The sequence below is a fragment of the Gigantopelta aegis genome, chromosome 1, assembly GCF_016097555.1.
Source record: "Gigantopelta aegis isolate Gae_Host chromosome 1, Gae_host_genome, whole genome shotgun sequence".
NCBI lineage: Eukaryota > Metazoa > Mollusca > Gastropoda > Neomphalida > Peltospiridae > Gigantopelta > Gigantopelta aegis.
In genome coordinates this window covers 17,202,103-17,223,403 of record NC_054699.1, presented here as the reverse complement: position 1 = coordinate 17,223,403, position 21,301 = coordinate 17,202,103, and the positions used below count along the sequence as shown (strand labels likewise).

The 21,301-nt window shown below is 36.7% G+C and overlaps 1 protein-coding gene across 1 annotated transcript in view; it reads right to left on the bottom strand.

The window, feature by feature from the left end:
- Positions 1 to 273: 273 nt before the first annotated feature.
- LOC121371376 (ras-related protein Rap-2c-like) overlaps positions 274 to 21,301 on the bottom strand; it is a 32,196-nt gene continuing 11,168 nt past the window's right edge. The window contains exon 2 of the mRNA XM_041497220.1: positions 274 to 405. The gene's annotated coding sequence lies outside the window, so the exon portion shown is untranslated. The remainder of the gene's footprint in view (positions 406 to 21,301) is intronic.

The following is a 21,301-nucleotide window of genomic DNA, read 5'->3' as shown; positions in this document are numbered from 1 at the left end:
AAAAAAAAAATCAATTTCTCTAATTTAATCCTATCTGGAATTTTTTTAAATATTAAAAAAGTATTGCAAATGAATATTAAAAAATATATATAATTATACATCTTTATACATATGTATATCTGTAGAACGACAGACACAAACTAAAAACAGATTAAAAATCTATTTCTGTCTTGTAGATTCAATCCTGAGCAGTGTTCATCTGAATCAACCAGCTAACTCAAGTCATGTGACCTACACCCATGACAGTATCCAGTTCCAACCAGTACTCCTTACAACAAAGCATCTGATTGGTCAGCTGATGCCGAGGATGCATCTTTTGGTGCCTCTGATTGGTCATACTGGTCACATGGTCTGTGATGTCATGAGAATGCCTGTGGTTTAGCCTTCAAGGTAAAATTCTAATATCTGGAAAATAAAAAAATAATGAAAATGTAGCATTTCATATTAAAAATTAAAGTAAACATAGAAATACAACATATAAAATAAATATTAAAGGGAATGTCCTGAGTTAGCAGCCATTGTAAGATGTTTGCAACAAGAGAACATTGCTGGCAACTACTATTTCATACTAAATACATATTCTTGTTTAGAATACCAGTGTCTGTATATTGAATGTGTTTGTGGTCATATACATAGACAAAACTACATATATGTGGTTTTCTGATTTCTGTATTCCACGAGTGTATTTCCTGCAAGAAACCCCGATGCCGCAGGCAGAGGGGTTTCCGGCAGGAAATACACGAGCGGAATACAGAAATCAGAAAACCACATATATGTAGTTTTGTATTTATTACATATCCTAAATTGGAATTTTGTTTCTAAATAATAGTTAAAAAATTGTAACACTGCTAGCTAATGACAGGGATTTCACAATTTACACAACTAGGTCAGCTGTGTTACTACACGGACCGATGAACCACTAATTATTACACATAGGAATATAGTTCTATTTAAACAATAAACAGAAATAAGAAAGAATGAGTGAAGGGTTACTTATAATATTAATGGTATTGTTTGAAATGCCTTTTAAAGATAATGTAACAGCTAAAATTCACGAACGATGCAATATTTAATTTGCTCGTGATACGTTACAAAACCTTCAGCACGCCAGTTTAATCAACAAAGAAAAATGTCAAGAATTGTACACTCAATGTCTCTGTCGTCATCGTTGTGTTTTCTTTTATTGATGTTCATGGAATTACTCGTTGCTGAAAAGTTGAAGTTTATATTAAATGTGCCTCCATAAATCATCGCTCCACTGAATAATCCGGTTGTCAGTTCATCCAAGTTTTCTACGTGAGGAGACGGTGCATGCGACATCATTTTTACTAAAGTCGACGACAGTAATTTTTAGCACCCTTGTTTTGGCTTCGTACACAATAAATAATAGTATATCTTACCGTAATTTCACTTGAAATCCATATTTCGTAAAAGGTACAATTTTTTAATCACAAGATTTTGTTCAAACACATTCAGGTGCATTAGTAATGTTAAAATAAAAATTCAATAGCAATTTTGCATTGGAATTTTTCCAATATTCTTAAAAAGGAAACGTCATGTACCCAGTGTATGGTTATTGTAAGGAGATGCAGTGACGTCATTGGAATACTGACGTCATTTAAATTCAAAATTAGCTATATTATTACAATGCTTCGCCACATTAAAATAAAAACTAGTCTACTAACCTTGACCCCTGTCAAATTTCTTTTACAAGCAGACAACACTGTTTGCAGGTCAGTATTTTTTTTCTTTTCTTTTCCTAATTCTGGACAAAATATTAATTTTAAGTTTTAAAAGATGAAATAAATAAAAAGTACCTTTTGTCAAATATATCATATCACAAAATTACAGTTGGATATGTTTTATTTATTGTGTACGAAGCCAAAACAAGGGTCCAAAAAGTGACTGTCGTCGACCTTAATTGTGCATTAAAAGGTCATTGGTAAGTAGTGTTCCCGTCTCTAATTTTGGTATCGCGCTCATGAAATTGTAAATATTCGTCACCGTTTTTGTCTGTTTTCATTTCAAATGTTCCACAAAATAGCATTTTAAACATGCATAACGGTTAACTGCTTTAATAGGCAATTCAAACCAAGCACCAACTTTGTTTACCTATCACTAAGCGCATTCCCGGTAACCATGTGCTATAAATAGTAGCGTTAAATACGGCATAGTTCCGGCAGTTGAGTTGAATACGGAAAAGTGTATTTCATTTTTGTATTCAGTACTGTATTTATATAGTAAGATTTAATGGGTATGTAATAATAATGTTTATAGGACTCACTTTAAATTGTGATATATATTTTTTCGTATGTACAAAATTATTGGGAGTTAAAATCCAGTTATAGGGCTACTACAAGCATTAGGACAACAACAAACACCTTGTAAAATACAGACACTGATATTCTAAATAAGAAAATATATTTAATTTGTATGTTACGTCATCGAAAAGGCTCTATTGGTTGGAAACATTGTACAATGGTTGTAAACTCAGGATTGTCCCTTTAAAAGTACTGTTAACAACCAAATACCAACCTGAAAATAACAATGTATTAGTTATTGGATACTGCATGCACATGCATATTGAGTTTATCAGTTCACTAAAGCAGAGGTCATCATCTATAACTTATAAGAAAAGAAACAACAAAACAAAACAAAAATAACATACACACAAAAAGAAAAAAGAAAAAAAAACCCAGTTAAAACACTTGGGTGAATTGGACTCAGCAATGGACACTTTTCCGCCACCACTATCTTCCATTTTGTTACTACTGTATGTTAAAGTTTGTCAGTTTGTTTTGTGCATGTTAGTAGATTAAAGAACATACCCTAGTTATTAAACACTAAGGCATACTTTGATAACTGAAATCATACTTTAATTAAATTATCCATTTCCGTACATTCAAAGTGTTTTTGGTCATCCTGGTGTTTTTAATATCACAAAATGCATTTCTTATATTTTTAAAAACGCATGTGCATCTGAGAGGTAACAGTTATGAGAGGTGTTTCAGTATTTCAAAGTTACAGACTCATGTTTCACTCAGTTGTAACTTTATCCAAATGTGTTACAGGTTTGTAGATTAACTAAACTTAGTGTTGATTATCATGGGCTGAAACTAGGGTTTGTCCCTTTAATAATAATCTAGTTTATAACATAGGTCTTCATTACGGTGACGGGAGGGGGGGCAGGGGGCAGTGGGCAGGGGGCAGGATTTGGCACAGTCAGATGAGTGTTCGCTTGAGGTGCTTGCATCGCAGGATCAAACCACCTCAACGGATCCATTCAAGTGCATGGATTTTTTCTTGATCCAGCCACTGCACCATAATTGGTCAAAGACCGTGGTATGTGTTTTCCTGTCTGTGGGAAGGTGCATATAAAAGATTCCTTACTGCATCAGGAAAAAGGTAGCGGGCTTTCTCTGATGACTATGTGTCAGAATGACCAAATGTTTGACATTCAACAGTCGATGATTAATTAATCAATGTGCTCTCGTGGTGTTGTTAAACAAAACAAACTGTTAACTCATTACTGTGACAATCTCACTGTAAAACAACATTTACTAATGCACTGTTACACTTACAGGTATTGTGTTTGTATTGTTAATACAAAATTTGTGTTATTGCTGCCAATATATTATTGTTGACTGCATCATACATCATACAAGAGCAGACATTGCTCTGTGGCAAAGTTCTCACTAGATGCACGGTCAGTCTTGGGTCGATCCCTATTAGTCTATTGAGCTATTTCTCATTCCAGCCAGTGCACCACGACTGGTATATCAAAGGCTGTGGTATGTACTACCCTGTCTGTGGGATGATGCATATAAAAGATCCCTTTTTACTAATGGAAAAATGTGGGTTTCTTCTGTAAGACTAAATGTCAGAATTACCAAATGTTTGATATCCAACAGCCGATGATGAATAAATCAATGTTCTCTGGTGGTGTCGTTGAAACAAAGCTAACTTTTACCTTTCATACATCACACAAGTATGATAACACAGAGATCAACTAGTTAATAACATGGGATATCGGCTTTATCCTGTGATGCAAAGAATGAGAAATTCGGATAAGCTTGCCGTGTGGAATTTCCAATTCGTTCTGAACAGAATAAAGCCGACATCCTACGTCATAAACTAGTTATTGTTTTTATCCTGTAAACCATCAAACCCAAATGGGAAAAACTTATTATTTCTGTTTATTCCAGCTTCATTATTCAATGACCTAAATCAAATGAATGATTTTGTAATCTATCTATGCATGTGACGTGACGTGATATCAAGTCATAATCTGACAGAATATGTTTATGACTTTGCTTTTATCGGGCCATAAGAAACAGTGGTTGCAGGATAAAATATTTCTTTAATACAATCGAACACAAAACACTGGCATACAGCTAGTAAACCAGATTAATATTGCGACTTGTTGTTTTTTTGCGAATACATGCCTTAATGCATGTTCACGACATTTAAATTTCGCAAAAGATCATTGGCATCTGTAAAAATAATACACATGAAAATAATGCGTGCGTATAAATTTTGCAACTTGAGGTTAGGTACGAATGACGGAAAATTAATATGCACAAAAACATTTCCCGGTTTACAGTAGTACCCAGCTTCTGAGTTTTAACATGGAGAATATAAATATACTCCTCTCAAAATATAAAGCAATTTATGATCAATATACTTTTTAATAACAAGATAGATGTCCTTCTTATTTAGTTTACTGAGATGTTTGGATTTTTTTTTGCAAAGATATGTGTCAGTGGTGGATCCAGAAAATCCACGGGGGGGGGGGGGGGGGGGGGGGGGGGGCAATGACATGAGGTGGAATACCAAGGGAACTTTTGGGGAGGTTTGGAGGGGAATGGAAATTAATATATAATAAAATTATAACTGTCGCAATATTTAGGGGGGCCTGGGCCCCTCTAGATCTGCCTCTGTGTGTGTCATATAAATGTACTACTGATATTGTTAAAATAACACAATATACATGACTTGAAAAACCCCCACCTTACTTTGCTTAATTTTGTGTAGGGAACATACATTTTTATGTTGTTATGTTGACATAAATGAGCTACATGTACCATGATCAAAGAAAATTGCTGAATGACATATAACAGTAAAAAAATATAATGTGGTGCTTCCTCTAAATGATTTAATAATAAAAACAATCTCAAGATAGCAACTTTAAGAAATTAAGGGCGGGATGTTGCCCAGTGGTAACGCGCATGCCTGATGCACAATCAGTCTAGGATCGATCCCCGTCAGTGGGCCCATTGGGCTATTTCTCATTCCAGCCAGTGCACCATGACTGGTATATCAAAGGCCGTAGTATGTGCTATCCTGTCTGTGGGATTATGCATATAAAAGATCCCTTGCTACTAATGGAAAAATGTAGCGGGTTTCCTCTCTATGACTGTCAAAATTACCAAATGTTTGATATCCAATAGCTAATGATTAATAAATCAATGTGCTCTAGTGGTGTCGCTAAACAAAACAAACTTTTAACTTTAAGAAATTTATCTAAAATATATAATTTCTTTTTATTATATATATATATATATATATATATATATATATATATATATATATATATATATATATATACCTGTTTTAGCGACCACCTATAATCAGTGATCACCTGCCTTAAGTGGCCACTTTTTTCCCTCCAATATATATATATATATATACATATATATATATATACACATATATATATATATATATATATATATATATATATATATATATATATATATATATATACTCAACAACAAAAGTTTAGCAAATATCTTTTATGATGTCTAAATTTGCCATTGTCGAATAAACTTAAAAGAAAAACAGGTCTTCCTGTTGTGTTAAGGCAAAGGTTGATGAGTTGATGTGGTTTGTAAATGGTAAACATTTCAGATGTGAATACTAATTACCCCGGTAATAAAAATAGGTTAATGTATAAATGTTATGCCATTTCTTTTAACATTAGCTAAACTTTCGTTGTTGAGTATACATATACACTCTAGTTATATCATATGTTATATGTACTGGTACTACATATCCACACTTCTGCTTTTACTGAGTAAATAATATATATTTTTAAATGTTACTGTTACAGAGATGTTTAACTTTTTTTTCTTTTCACTATTCTTTCCAGCTTGTCGAGTAATTATGGAAACATGACAAGACAGAGGCACACGGGTTTAGCACACAGTGATATCAGTGGTTTATGTATGGAAAAGAAAAATTCAGCACTGAGCTGGCAAGATGTGAAAACCGTGGATCCAGAGTCTTCGAGAGATTACGGCAGTCGGTTGCGATTAGAGGAATGTGTTGAAGCCTCCGGTTGTAACTACATTGTGAGCCACACAAACTGCAAGTGCCACCATGTCACAACCAACAGTGTTGGGTCCTGCTATAGCTACCACACTTGTTTTCAAAAACATCTTTGCCAGTTTTGTATTGTTAGGGATGTTGAATTAAGAGGAATGTGTCAAATTCACCAATTAGAAACTACAGGTATACAGTGATGTAACTGACACAGTACCCCAGTTGTTGCTATAGTTACACAAGTAAAACAAAACAAAACAAAACCCATTCTTATCCCTCAACCCCTTGCTTTGGGCTGTCGAAGCCACCAGTTAGAAATACACTTCGATGTAGGTGATATACAAACGGTTAATGGTAAGTGTAATCAAGGATTGATCCATGTAGGTGGAATGTAGGACAATTGCTCACCGGACAATTGCTCACCGGACAATACCTTACCGGACAATTGCTCATCGGACAATTGCTCACCAATAAAGTGAGAAATAGGACAATTGCTTACCTTTATTTTTCATTTTAATTAAAAAAAAAATTTAAATAAAAATTTCATTTCCAGTATTAGTGGGTGTATAGAAATATCAGTTAAACACAATAAAATAACAAAATTTATTCTAAATTAACTATATTTTAACAAAAGAAAACATATCAAAGGTGACCACGACATTAGGGTGATCATGAAAAAGGAAAGTAAACAGTAATAATAATAAAAGTGAGCAATTGTCCTATTTCTCACTTTATTGGTGAGGTATTGTCCGGTGAGCAATTGTCCGGTGAGCAATTGTCCAGTGAGCAATTGTCCGTACTCCATGTAGGTGAGCCCATTGGGCTGTTTCTCGTTCCAGCCAGTGCTCCACATCTGGTGTTAACAATGACCGTGGCGTGTACTATCCTGTCTGTGGGATGGTGCATATAAAAGATCCCTTGCTGCTAATAGAAAAGAGTAGCCCATGAACTGGCAACAGCTGGTTTCCTCTCTCAATATCTGTGTGGTCCGTAACCATATGTCTGATGCCATAAATAAAATATGTTGAGTGTGTCGTTAAATAAAACATTTCCTTCCTTCCTGGTGTAACACGGGCCATGGTATATACTATCCTGTTTTGTGGGATGGTGCATATAACAGATACCTTGCTGCTACTTGTAACTGATAACAGACCATGTTTTATTTAACACACTCAACACATTTTTATTCATGGCTAAACAGCATTGGACATATGGTTAAACATTACACAGGTAATGAGTCAAGAAACCCATGGGTTATTCTTTTATTATAATTAATATGCACCATCTAAGACAGGATTATGTTGTTTTTCATATATCTTGAAATCTTCATTAAAATAACAATATTAAAACTGTGATCGGTTCAGCAAAACTGGAATGCCTGTAAATGTCAGACTATTATCATCTCTGGTTTAATCAACGGTACATAAAAAGATTAGTCCAGTATTGTGTATCAACTTTTTTGTACCAAATACTGAGGGGCAAAATAAGGAGTACATCAAAGTCAATCAACACACGATATATGGTAACCAAACTTTCCCTCTTTTTTGGGGGGAAGAGTGGGGTGTTACGCGGCTGCCCTCCTTTAATTTTCATCAGGTGTGAACACTGGGATAGTACATACCACAGCCTATGTTACACCAGGGAGCGAGACGTAGTCCAGTGGCAAAGTGCTCACTTGATGCGTGGTTGGTTTAGGATCGATATAACCATATGTAGGACGCCATATAACTGTAAATAAAATGTGTTGAGTGCGTCGTTAAATAAAACATTTCCTTCTTGTTATACCAGTTGTAGAGCACTGGCTGCAACAATAAATAGCCCAGTGGATCCACTGATGGGCATCGATTCTAGATCGCTATGTCCCGCCCATAGGAATGGAAATCTCTTGCAGATTAAAATTGAGGAATTTATACATTTAGATTGGGAATTTTATCTTCAAAATTGTTAACAAAAAAAAAACCCCATACACGTACCCTTTGGGGAATGGAGATAAATAGATTGGAAGTCTTGCAATGCAAGAGATAAAACCCAGTGTGATATATACATGTATATAGAGTAACTACCTTCCTGAGAAAAAAGGTGTTTGCATGTAGACAGGTAAATCTGTGTATGTGTGAAGTTTATCTCACAGGCATCACACGAGTTATGATGTCAACACAAAAGTTTTACAGGATTTATTTACCCACACAAAAAGCTAATCCTGATGGCTTGTAGAAACAAACACTGGCTTCCATGCTGAGCTCGGCAGGTATTATTATATCCCCATATTCAAGCGAGCCAAATGGAACTTCTGAACTGGTTTCTACGTATACATGTATACATCCAGGGCTTCTAGAATTTTATAAAAATCCACAAGCCATGGGATCAGTGATTTTAAAAATTTACTAGCCATGATTAGAAATTCACTAGCCCTACTTTAAATAAATACAATTTTACTGATACATGTAGTAATAATCAGATATGTCACCTAAAGAGGGAGATAGAGCTTAAAGACCCTTAGATTGGGGGTTGGAAGAGGGGGCAGGATATTCATATTTACAAAATAAGACTTAAATGCAGCATTTGAGAAGGTGGGTTTTTTTCACTAGCCGTCGGGCTGGCTATAGTAGTTATTTACTAGCCGAACACTGCATATCACTAGCCATGGGAGTGGGGCTACCATAATCTAGAAGCCCTGAAGTCTCCCCACATGGAAACCTCCAAACTGGTATCTACGTATACTCCCCACAAAAAAATAATTAAGCAAGTTAAGTTTTTGGGATTTTTTACCCCCATAAATAAATATAATCTATCCTTCCATTTGTGTGTGTGTGTGATTTAGCTCAGTTGGTTTCACATTTTGCATTTAAATCAATTTCTCACAAACTATAACCTCCTAGGTTAATGAAACTTGGTTTATAGTTGCACCTGTGGATGTTCATCACAGAGCACCAGAAAACTTTTATGGTAGGCGAGACATTTAATTCCGTGAAATTCTTGTTTTCAACAATATCAATAATATATATTATACATATGTCTGTACAAAAATATCTCAAAAAGTCAGTACCAGGAATTAACAAGAACAGATATATCTAACTCACTGCAATTAAAATGATGACTTATGAAAAAACCCACTGTGCCACCAAGGTCAGTCTTCTTGTGGTCAAATTAATTACAGTGAAACCTCTCAAGACCGGACACTCTGTAAACCGGAAATTCCCCCCAAAACCGGACGTTTTGCAGTCCCTTTTTAAAAACCAAGACATAACTTAATCTCTCTAAACCGGATCCCTCTTAAATTGGACATTTGTTTTGGTCCCAGAGGTGTCCGGTTTAAAGGGGTTTCACTGTAGTTATATGCAGGGATGTAATTATCCAGCATCTTAATTGATTTCTGCTCTTTTTCTATATAATTTTAACAAACTAATGTAAATAAAATATAGTGGAATGTGATCAGGAAGTTGAAAAATTACCACCATTTATGTAAAGAAAATGTGTGCATATTATATTTGATAAATATTCTCATTTGTGTCCCCACGTCAAGTTGCTTAATTTATATGCACATTATTTTCACTGTAGATTGATTGAAAACATATTTAATTGCATAACCCAGAAAAGGATTGGACACACGTTTGCCAACTTAGTAGGCCTCCTCCTCCTCCTTCACTGTAATACCAACACATCTGAATAAAAAAAAAATTAAAAGTGGGTAGGATCTTAGCTCAGTCAGTTGCGTGCTCACTTTAGGTGTTTGTGTCGCAGGATCGAACAACCGTAGTGGATCCATTCAACTGATTTTTTTTGTTCCAACCAGTGCACCACAGTTGGTCAAAGACCGTGGTATGTGCTTTCCTGTCTGTGGAAAAGTGCAATAAAAAGATCCCTTGCTGATAATGGAAAAATGTAGGTTTCTTCTGATGACTATGAGTCAGAATTGTTAAATATTTGACATCCAATAGCCAATGATTAATAAATCAATGTGCTCTAGTGGTATTGTTAAACAAAACAAACTTTAACTTTCGAAAACAATTGTATGTATTATGTATATAGTGTTTTTCTTAGCTTGTTTTAGCATGGTGCAGCACCATGCCTCAATAGTCTAACACCATCTTGCCTCAATCAGTGCCATGCTGCCCTGAGATTAAGCAAGCCTATTTCAGTAATTAATTCTAAAATTGCCTTTATAAAACACCCGCCCCCCCACAGCTCCTTACACTGTGGTTTTACATGAGTCTATATAAATATGTTCATATACTTACCATTTGTGACACCCAATAGCCGATATGTATTTTTGTGCTGGGGTGTCGTTAAACAAACATTCAATCAATCAATCAATTATAAAACACCCAAAACGGTATTATTAATTAATAAAATATGCCTTTTATATCTTTTGCCATTCATTTATTAAAGCAAGCACACAAATTACATTAATGTTTATTTTAATTAATTTGTTTTGTATTTTTAATGAAGAATAAGTGCCCCGAAAATGGTGAAAATGCCTCAAAAGTCTACCATTCCTTGCCTAATTTCTAGGGAAATCACTAATATACATAAAAGTTGCAATATTGATCTGGTTTACATTATGGTATAAAGATTTCGTCAGCCTCGGTGGTGTTGTGGTTAAACTATCGGACTACAGGCTGGTAGGTACAGGGTTCACAGCCCGGTACCGGCTCCAACCCAGAGCGAGTTTTAATGACTCAATGGGTAGGTGTAAGACCACTACACCATCTTCTCTCTCGCTGACCACTAACCCACTGTCCTGGACAGACAGCCCAGATAGCTGAGGTGTGTGCCCATGAAAGCGAGTTTTAACGACTCAATGGGTAGGTGTAAGACCACTACGCCCTCTTCTCTCTCACTAACCATTAACCACTAACCCACTGTCCTGGACAGACAGCCCAGATAGCTGAGGTGTGTGCCCATGAAAGCAAGTTTTAACAACTCAATGGGTAGGTGTAAGACCACTACGCCCTCTTCTCTTGCACTAACCATTAACCACTAACCACTAACCCACTGTCCTGGACAGACAACCCAGATAGCTGAGGTGTGTGCCCATGAAAGCGAGTTTTAACAACTCAATGGGTAGGAGTAAGACCACTACGCCCTCTTCTCTTGCACTAACCACTAACCACTAACCCACTGTCCTGGACAGACAACCCAGATAGCTGAGGTGTGTGCCCATGAAAGCGAGTTTTAATGACTCAATGGGTAGGTGTAAGACCACTACGCCCTCTTCTCTTGCACTAACCATTAACCACTAACCACTAACCCACTGTCCTGGACAGACAACCCAGATAGCTGAGGTGTGTGCCCATGAAAGCGAGTTTTAACAACTCAATGGGTAGGAGTAAGACCACTACGCCCTCTTCTCTTGCACTAACCACTAACCACTAACCCACTGTCCTGGACAGACAACCCAGATAGCTGAGGTGTGTGCCCATGAAAGCGAGTTTTAATGACTCAATGGGTAGGTGTAAGACCACTACACCATCTTCTCGTTCACTAACAACTAACAACTAACACAGACAGCCCAGATAGCTTGAAAACAAGTTGAAAAGAAAAAAGATTACATCTTTTTAACGATCATTTCAGTTTTTATTTTTAAAAGGATGTCACATCCCTTCATATTCATATACCAGCGGTTCTTAAAAGTGACACATGCAGTCAATGAATAGAAGAATTACAGTACTTCTTTTCACCAACACATTCTGACCTACATGTAGCCGGTAATCAACAACGAAGCATGACACATACTAATTACCTCATTGTTATGCAAGGCAGGCTGTATGAAACAGCAGGTTTCTGACCCTAACCTTTGACACCTGAAAAACACAGGTATATAGACCCCTACCTGATATAATTACACAACCCAAGCCCACAGCAAATATCTTTTATTTGATTTCACAACACAGAGAAGCTTTGCACAAAACAGTGGGCTTGCATCGGCTTCAGTATAAACTGTAGCACAAATATTCTTTCTCCACTTCATACATGTATCTCAGTGGTAAGGCATTCGTTTGATGTGTGGTCGGTCTAGAATCAATCTCAATCGGTGGACCTATTGGACTATTTCTCGTTCCAGCCAGTCCTCCACAACTGGTGTAACAAAGGCTGTGGTATGTACTATCCTATCTGTGGGATGGTGCATATAAAAGATCCCTTGCAGCTAATCAAAAACAGTGGGATTCCTCCCTCAATATAACCGTAAATAAAATGTGTTGAGTGCGTCATTAAATAAAACATTTGCTTCATACGTGTATCATGATGCTGGGCTTGCAGTACATAAATATATATCATTTTAAGTGTAATTGTTAAATTTTGTATGAATGCATTCAGACAAAGAAAAAAAAAAGAATAAATGTTTTATTTAACGACATACTCAACACAGTTTATTTACGGTTATATGGCGTCAGACATATGGTTAAGGACCACACAGATTTTTAGAGGAAACCCGCTGTCGCTACATGGGCTACTCTTTCCGATTAGCAGCAAGGGATCTTTCATTTGCGCTTCCCACAGGCAGGATAGCACAAACCATGGCCTTTGTTGAACCAGTTATGGATCACTGGTCGGTGCAAGTGGTTTCATTGGCAGCAAAGGATCTTTCATATACACCTTTCCAGACAGGACAGCACATACCACACCCTTTAACAGACAGCACATACCACACCCGTTAACAGACCTCTCCATTAAAAAAAACCCCTATTGTGTAGAGTGATTAATTGCTAACCTAACTTAGATAATGGAGAGTAATTTAAGACATTACCAAATTCTTAAGTACATACATATAAATTCACATGCTACAGGTCTGAGCTAAAATTGGAAAATTTGTTTCTAATTTTCATTATTATTCAAACTTACCTAGTACTAGCACAACTCGTTGAATAAGAAAGAAAGAAATGTTTTATTTAACGACGCACTCAACACATTTTATTTACGGTTATATGGCGTCAGACATATGGTTAAGGACCACACAGATTTTGAGAGGAAACCCGCTGTCGCCACTACATGGGCTACTCTTCCAATTAGCAGCAAGGGATCTTTTATTTGCGCTTCCCCCAGACAGGATAGCACAAACCATGGCCTTTGTTGAACCAGTTATGGATCACTGGTCGGTGCAAGTGGTTTAGACCTACCCATTGAGCCTTGCGAAGCACTCACTCAGGGTTTGGAGTCGGTATCTGGATTAAAAATCCCATGCCTCGACTGGGATCCGAAACCAGTACCTATCAGCCTGTAGACCGATGGCCTACCACGATGCCACCGAGGCCGGTTAACTCGTTGAATAAGACTAATTACTCTCCTTCAGCTAGTCTCAGGGGAGTGATGAGGAGCGAGTGTGATAGCTCCCCTTAAATGGTGAGGTCTTCTTTGATATACCATTCGGGGAGGGGGCACCAAGTTTAGTGCAGTTTGGCTTGACCTTTATGGAGTGTTCGAGATTAACAGTATCCCGATATCTGGGGGATACCAGAATTTAATTTTGGATACCAGACTTCAATAACCCAGTATCCCACCGGGATACCATATAATTTTTTTTTTTTTTTTTTTTAATCCTGCGTTTTTATTTTTCGCTGAAACAATGAAAGTAGTAATTTACTGGTGAAGTTAAGTAACAGTGTCGTCCAAGTTTGTTACAATGTTATTTATGAATTTCATTTAAGTGGGATACTAAATTCTCAGGTGGAATACCAGATTTTGAAATGTTAGTATCCAACTGGGATACTGCTCAAAATGTTTAATCTTGAACACTGTTTATGTACTAATTTTCCTATCCAACCATCACCTCATAACTGGTATATCAAAGGCTGTGGTATGTACTGTTCTGTCTGTGGTAATTAAAGCACATATAAAACATCCCATGGTGCTTTTGGTAGGAGTATGCTATGAGGAAGCAACAGATCTGACACCCACCCCCAATCTCCCTCCTCATTCCATTCCTTTCTCTCTCTCTCCCTCTCACCCACCTCTCTGTCTCTCATTCATTCTCTCAATCATTCTCTCCCTCTCCATTTAATTATCTCTCTCTCTCTCTCTCTCTCACACATTCTCTCTCATTCTTTCATTATCACTCTCACACATTCTCTCTCATACAATCTCTCATTCTTTCCCTCCCTCAATCTCTCTCTTTTATTATTTCTCTCACACATTCTCTCATTCTTTCATTATCACTCTCACACATTCTTTCATTATTTCCCTCCTCTCTCTCTCTCTCTCTCTCTCTCTCTCTGTCTCTCTCTCTCTCTCTCTCATATTCTCTCAATTTTTGACAGAACCATATTTTAGAACCAAACTTAGCAGGAGAACACATGTACTTATAAATGTACCTAATGTATCATTCCTTTCATCCCTGCTTGTATACACCAGTACATATATACATGCATCTGTCAGGTGCAGGCAGTTTGTGGCTATAAGACAGTTCTACAAGGAAATGTATATTTCTCTATCTGTCTCGCTGACATAAAGAGATAGCACTAGCTATACCATGTTCTTTGCTATACTACTTGTTTTATACTGGCTGAAATGAGAGTGGGTAAGGATTTAGCTCAGTCAATAGACCTATTCTTTGATTAGTTTTTTCCCCCATCTCATAACCAGTGCACCATGATTAGTGTATATGAAAGGTTGTGGTATGTGCTGTCCTGTCAGTGAGGAAGTGTATATAAAAAATTCCTTGTTACTGATGGAACAAGGTATATTTTGCTTGTCCGAGCTAATTTTTACTTGTCAAGACAAATGGACAAGTGCTTATTATTATTTTTATTTATTTTTGATATATACAAAATTACTGGAAGGTAAAATCTGGTTTACGCTATTACAAACATTAGGACAACAACAAACACCTTGTTTATATAGACTCTGATATTCTAAACAAAGTTGAAAGTTTGTTTAATATTTTCATATACTTACCATTTGTGACACCCAATAGCCTAGTGTTTTCCCTAGCTTGTTTTAGCATGGTGCAGCACCATGCCTCAATAGCCTAGCACCATCTTGCCTTAATCAGTGCCATGCTGCCCTGAGATTAAGCAAGCCTTTTTCAGTAATTAATTCTAAAATTGCCTTTATAAAACACCCAAAAAGGTATTATTAATTAATAAAATATGCCTTTTATATCTTTTGCCATTCATTTATTAAAGCAAGCACATAAATTACATTAATGTTTACTTCAACTAATTTTTGTGTATTTTTAATGAAATACAAGTGCCCCGAAAATGGTGAAAATGCCCAAAAAGTGTTTGGTCTACCATGCCTTGCCTAATTTCTAGGGAAATCACTATAGCTGATGTGTATTTTTGTGCTGGGGTGTCGTTAAACATTCATTCATTCATTGTTTTGTTTAAAGACACCACTAGAGCAGATTGATTAATTAATCATCATCTACTGGATGTCAAACATTTGGTAATTCTGATACGCAGTCATTAGAGGAAACCTGCTACATTTGTTTCCTATGCACTTTCCCATAAGGGAACACACACACCACGGCCTTTGACCAGCTGTGGTGCACTGGTTGGAACGAGAAATTTTAGTCATCAAAAAGGCTCCATTAGTTTCTTTTGTTTAATGACACCACTAGAGCACATTGATTATTAATCATCAGCTACTGGATGTCAAACATGTAGTTTTAAAGAGGAAACCCGCTACATTTTTCAAGGGATCTTTTATATGCATCATCCCACAGATAGGATAGCACATATGATGGCCTTTGATGTACCAGTCTGGAACGAGAAATAGCCCAATGGGCCCACGGACGGGGATTGATCCCAAACCGACCGTGTATCAAGCGAGTGCTCTACCACTAGGGTACATCCTTCCCCTAGTCATAAACAAGTAACAATGACAACAAACTCAAGTCAGTCCCTTTAATATTATTAATTAAGCACTATACAATGGCACGGCGAGTGTGTTCAAGTTGGACAGAATAATAATCATAAACAAAAATAACGAGGCTCACACTATTACATCACACAGACAACACACACACACAATGCTGTGATATATCACTAGTTACTTCATCCGGTTTATAGAAATTATACATGCCAACAAAGAATATACTGCTGGAAATAATTAGGGCACTGCAGGCGTGTGTCTGAAATTCATGTAGAGAAGGCAGGACTTCTAGAATTTTTACAAAATTCACTAGCCATGGTATCAGTGATTTATAAAACATACTAGCCACAATTAAAAATTCACTAGCCCTACTTTACTTAATACAATTTTACTAATAGTAATAATCGGATATGTTACCTAAAAAGGGAGATAGAGCTTAAAAACACTAAGTATGTGTGGGGGCAGGATATTCATATTTACCAAATAGACTTAAATGCAGCATTTAACTACTCTTTTTTTTCACTAGACATCGGGCATGGCAATAGTAGTTATTTACTAGCCCAGCATTGAATATCACTAGCCATGGGAGTGGGGCTACCGTAATCTAGAAGCCCTGAGAGAAAGCGTCTAGACTACAGCAAGTGAAGTTTCTAGGGGTGGGGGTGTCGAATAATGCTACCTCAAAAAATCATCATAAAAAGATAAATTTACTTGAGCAGTGAGAGATTTTGACCCCTGAAACTGGTAACAGTTTGTTCAGTAATTACAAACATCTATAATATATGTGTATGTATTAACATCTATGATATACGTGTATGTATTAACATCTATGATATACGTGTATGTATTTGATAGAAAATAGAATGAAGCTGTAATCTGAATTTAAATGAGATTCAAATTCACATAATATTTAACAAAATGTGGTCCCTATAACACATAATAATAAAAATATTTGTGGCAGAGTGGGGAGGGACAAATGTAGAAGGGAAGGGGCAAATGTAGAAGGGGATGGACAAATGTAAAGGGAGAGGGGCAGATGTAGAAGGGGAGGGGCAAATGTAGAGATTGGGATACATGGTATACAATGTCAAACGTTGCTAAGAAGAAGGGCCACAAAGTAACATAACTTGGTTTGTACAATATACACATGATGAGACACAGGTTCTAACATGAGTAAGAAGGACAGCCATGGAGACAAAACAGAGAGTAACATAACTTGGTTTGAACAATGCTGAGTTTGGTTTTTGTTTTTGTTTAACAACACCATTATAGAACATATTGATTTATTAATCATCGACTATAGGATGTCAAAAACATTTGGTAATTTTGACATATGGTCTTAGATAGGAAACCCGCTACATTTTTCCATTAGTAGCAAGGGATCTTTGATATACCAGTCATGGTGCACTGGCTGGAACGAGAAAGAGCCCAATGGGCCCACTGACGGGGATTGATCCCAAACCACTCATCAAAGCACTTTATACCCTGGGCTACATCCCGCCCAACACATGCTGAGATACATGTTCAAACATGACTCAGAAGAAAGCCCATAGAGTAACATAACTTAGTTTGTATAGTATACACATGCTGAGATATATGTTCAAACATGACTAAGAAGAAAGCCCATAGAGTAACATAACTTGGTTTGTATAGTATACACATGCTGAGATACATGTTCAAACATGACTAAGAAGAAAGTCCATAGAGTAACATAACTTGGTTTGTATAGTATACACATGCTGAGATATATGTTCAAACATGACTAAGAAGAAAGTCCATAGAGTAACATAACTTGGTTTGTATAGTATACACATGCTGAGATACATGTTCAAACATGACTAAGAAGAAAGTCCATAGAGTAACATAACTTGGTTTGTATAGTATACACATGCTGAGATACATGTTCAAACATGACTAAGAAGAAAGTCCATAGAGTAACATAACTTGGTTTGTATAGTATACACATGCTGAGATACATGTTCAAACATGACTAAGAAGAAAGTCCATAGAGTAACATAACTTGGTTTGTATAGTATACACATGCTGAGATATATGTTCAAACATGACTGAGAAGAAAGTCCATAGAGTAACATAACTTGGTTTGTACAGTACACACATGCTGAGATACATGTTCAAATATGACTCAGAAGAAAGCCCATAGAGTAACATAACTTGGTTTGCATAGCATACACATACTGAGATATATGTTCAAACATGACTAAGAAGAAGAAAGCCCATAGAGTAACATAACTTGGTTTGTACAGTACACACATGCTGAGATACATGTTCAAACATGACTAAGAAGAAAGCCCATAGAGTAACATAACTTGGTTTGCATAGCATACACACGCTGAGATACATGTTCAAACATGACTAAGAAGAAGAAAGCCCATAGAGTAACATAACTTGGTTTGCATAGCATACACATACTGAGATACATGTTCAAACATGACTAAGAAGAAGAAAGCCCATAGAGTAACATAACTTGGTTTGTACAGTACACACATGCTGAGATACATGTTCAAACATGACTAAGAAGAAAGCCCATAGAGTAACATAACTTGGTTTGCATAGCATACACACGCTGAGATGCATGTTCAAACATGACTAAGAAGAAAGCCCATAGAGTAACATAACTTGGTTTGTATAGCATACACATGCTGAGATGCATGTTCAAACATGACTAAGAAGAAAGCCCATAGAGTAACATAACTTGGTTTGTACAGTACACACACGCTGAGATGCATGTTCAAACATGACTAAGAAGAAAGCCCATAGAGTAACATAACTTGGTTTGTATAGCATACACATGCTGAGATGCATGTTCAAACATGACTAAGAAGAAAGCCCATAGAGTAACATAACTTGGTTTGTACAGTACACACATGCTGAGATACATGTTCAAACATGACTAAGAAGAAAGCCCATAGAGTAACATAACTTGGTTTGCATAGCATACACACGCTGAGATACATGTTCAAACATGACTAAGAAGAAAGCCCATAGAGTAACATAACTTGGTTTGCATAGCATACACACGCTGAGATACATGTTCAAACATGACTAAGAAGAAGAAAGCCCATAGAGTAACATAACTTGGTTTGCATAGCATACACATACTGAGATACATGTTCAAACATGACTAAGAAGAAGAAAGCCCATAGAGTAACATAACTTGGTTTGTACAGTACACACATGCTGAGATACAGGTTCAAACATGACTAAGAAGAAAGCCCATAGAGTAACATAACTTGGTTTGCATAGCATACACATGCTGAGATGCATGTTCAAACATGACTAAGAAGAAAGCCCATAGAGTAACATAACTTGGTTTGTATAGCATACACATGCTGAGATGCATGTTCAAACATGACTAAGAAGAAAGCCCATAGAGTAACATAACTTGGTTTGTACAGTACACACATGCTGAGATACATGTTCAAACATGACTAAGAAGAAAGCCCATGAGTAACATAACTTGGTTTGTATAGTATACACATGCTGAGATACGTGTTCAAATATGACTAAGAAGAAAGCCCATAGAGTAACATACCTTGGTTTGTACAGTATACACAGACTGAGATATATGTTCATTTTCATTTCAACTTATTTTCGTGCTTATTTCCAATTAAGGTTCAAGCACGCTGTCCTGGGCACACACCTCAGCTATCTGGGCTGTCTGTCTAGGATAATGGGTTAGTTGTTAATTGTTAGTGGTTAGTGAGAGAGAAGAGGGTGTAGTGGCCTTACACCTACCCACAGAGTCATTAAAACTCGCACTGGGTGGGAGTTGGTACCGGGCTGTGAACCCAGTACCTACCAGCCTTATGTCCGATGGCTTAACCACAACGCCACCGAGGCCGGTGATACATATTCAAACATGACTAAGTAGGGCCACAGAGTAACATAACTTGTTTTACAAAGTATACACATGCTGAGATTTGTGGATGACTAAGAAGACCGGCCAGGGCGACAACACAGAGAGTAAGATAATTGCTTCAAAGGATATGTACACAAAGCAAACAACGGGAAGACAAATCACAGACCCAACTATGGCAACACTTGCAAACCAACGTCCATTGTACACTCAATTTAAATAGACCAGGATGTGAAATTCATCCTCCTATAAAGCGGCAAGGTGACCGTATTAAATCAAATTAATTGCATTGAAATTATTGGGTATGCTATTTGTTAAAGTGACATTCAGAGCCTAGTTTTTAAACACTAAGACATATTTTTCACTATTAAAGCCATCTTTGATAATTTAAGTTAGAAGTGTACTTACATTTTATTATTTAGAATATTCATTTTCGTACACCTGAAGTGAATCTGGTCATTCAGGTTTGTGCAATACGCCTTTAAATGTTACGGTGGTTATATAATATCAGTGTTTACCATCCATTAAAGGCTTTTGTGGGAGATATCGCTGGCAATATAATTTGCGATATCTCCTGCAATATTCTCCTAGGAGATATCACTTCTTTTGTCACGTCACTGTGTATGTTTCAGCACTAAACCTATCATCAGTGACGTCACGCCACTGTCGTTCTGCTAGTTAACGAGTCTACTGCTGCCAAATATAGTGACATTCAACCCACATTACTGACATTGTTTAAAATTATTGCAAACGAAAAGAATAACGCATGATAAAAAGAATACTCCCCTCGTGTCTTGTGATATCATAATTTATCAGCACTCGTTGATAAAACTATAAAAATCTTCAGCAAGTCTCAAATTTCATACTATTATCAATCATATCACAAGACACTCAGGGAGTATCCTCTATACAAACTTAATTAAAAGAGCTTAAATTATATACGCAATAATAAAGTAGTTATTAAGAAATGTAAAATACACATGTAGTTAGTTAAGATAGTTGTTATAATAGCCGAACAACCAGGGCTTCTAGATTAAGGTAGCCCCACTCCCCTGGCTTGTGATATTCAATGTTGGGCTAGTAAATAATTAATATTGCCATGCCAGACAGGGCTTCTAGATTATGGTAGCCCCACTCCCCTGGCTTGTGATATTCAATGTTGGGCTAGTAAATAACTACTATTGCCATGCCAGACAGGGCTTCTAGATTATGGTAGCCCCACTCCCCTGGCTTGTGATATTCAATGTTGGGCTAGTAAATAATTAATATTGCCATGCCAGACAGGGC